The sequence below is a fragment of the Ornithorhynchus anatinus genome, chromosome 21 (assembly GCF_004115215.2).
Source record: "Ornithorhynchus anatinus isolate Pmale09 chromosome 21, mOrnAna1.pri.v4, whole genome shotgun sequence".
Classification (NCBI taxonomy): Eukaryota; Metazoa; Chordata; class Mammalia; order Monotremata; family Ornithorhynchidae; genus Ornithorhynchus; species Ornithorhynchus anatinus.
This window is the reverse complement of record NC_041748.1, coordinates 17,329,384-17,331,238: the sequence shown is the minus strand read 5'-3', so window position 1 is coordinate 17,331,238 and position 1,855 is coordinate 17,329,384. Positions and strand designations below refer to the sequence as shown.

The following is a 1,855-nucleotide window of genomic DNA, read 5'->3' as shown; positions in this document are numbered from 1 at the left end:
TAAGACAGGGCAATTTTATCCATTTTTTTCTAGTGAGGCTGAAAATCAATCATTCCATCAATGGCTGGGAATGTACATGTTTTATTGTCGTGTTGACTCTCCCAGTTGCTTAATACAGTGTTCTCCACACATTAGATGCTCAATAAATACAATTGAATGATTGATTGATTGGTATTTATTGGCCGTAGACTGTGAGCTCGTTGTGGGCAGGGAATGTCACTGTTTATTGTTGTATTGCACTTTCCCAAGTGCTTAGTACAGTGGTCTGCACACAGTAAGGGATTAATAAATACGACTGAATGAATGAGTGCTTACTACATGCAGAGCACTGTATTGAGCACATGGGAGAATACAGTACAAGAGAATTAGCAGACACATTCCCTGCCCACAATGAGCTCGCAGTCTAGAGAAAAGACAAACACGGGACCAACAAGCTTTTCAGTGTTTTCTGCACTTGAAGTCAGCCCCTTACCGCACAGTCCTAAAAAAGCAGTGTGGCCTAGTTGGAAGGGCACAGACCTGGGAGTCAGAAGACCTGGGTTCTATTCCCCACTCAGCCACTTACCTGCTGAGTGACCCGAGGCAAGTCATTTCACTTCTCTGTGCCTCAGTTCCCTCATCTGTCAAATGGAGACTCAATACCTGTTCTCCCTCCCCCTTAGTCTGTGAGCCCCTCGTGGGACAGAGACTGGGTCTGACCTGATTATCTTGTATGTATCCCAGCGCTTAAGACAACACTTGGCATGTAGTAAGCACTTAACCAATTCCACAATTATGATCATTATTCATTGTGCCATAGATGGCCGGATGGGAGGGGAGCGAAACGGGGTGGAGTGCTGGGTCTTCGTCACCCCCGATAGCCAGCTCTTTTTTCGGATTCCTGCTGGGCCTGGCCTCTACCTACAATGCCCTGGGTGGGTCTCTGGCCAGAAACTATTTTTCTTTTCTTTTTTTTATGGCATCTGTTACTATATTTCAAGCACTGTTCTAAGTGCTGGGGTAGATACAAGCTAAACAGGTTGAACACAGTCCCTGTCCCATATGAAGCTCACGATCTTAATCCCCATTTTAAAGATGAGGAAACAGAGGCACAGAGTAGTTTAATGTCTAGGCCGAGGTCACACAGCAGACGAGCAGTGGAGCCGGGATTAGAACCCAGGTCCTTCTGACTCCCAGGCCCGTGCTCTATCTTTAATGGCATTTGTTAATTGCTTACTCTGTGACAGGTACTGTACTAAACTCTGGGGTAGATACAAGCTAATCAGATTGGACGCAGTTCCTGTCCTACATGGGGCTCAACGGTCTTCATCCCCATTTTACAGATGAAATGTAAAATGAGATGGGGGACCAATGGGGCCTTGGACTTTCCCCAGAGCTCCAGGTAATAATAATAATAATAATAATGGTACTTAGTCCCCTCTCAGGGTCGCAACTGGAGAGTTTCCAGTAGTCTACCAGTCTCGGCTACGGGAGAGAGAGTCAAGCGGAGGCATACCCATTCCATTCCTAGCTTGGGCAGTGGCTAGCGAGTGGAAGTCCATCTGCTACAAGTCAAAACTCACCCGTGCTGGGCAGCAGTGGCATCCGAGAGGGTCGAGGGCGGAGACTCTAGTTCAGTGCGTTGAAGGCGGCGATGGTCAACCACTTCCATACTTTTTCCAAGAGAACTCTATGGATACCCTTCCAGAACCATCGCAGATGGAGAGCGGGGCGTTCTGGGAGAGATGTGTCCGTGGCGTCCGTGGGTCGGAAACGACTAGACGGCTTAAGACAAGACTTCTTAAGTGCTCTCTATGTGCCAAGCACTGTTCTAAGCATTGGGGTAGATACAAGTGAATCACTTTGGACCCAGTCC

The 1,855-nt window shown here is 47.5% G+C and overlaps 1 non-coding gene across 1 annotated transcript; it reads left to right on the top strand.

Annotated features, from left to right (window-relative positions):
- Window positions 1–1,414: 1,414 nt before the first annotated feature.
- On the top strand, window positions 1,415–1,552 carry LOC114806255. Its single transcript, XR_003754290.1, has one exon. It is a non-coding gene; the product is annotated as a small nucleolar RNA SNORA7 (small nucleolar RNA).
- Window positions 1,553–1,855: the final 303 nt, after the last annotated feature.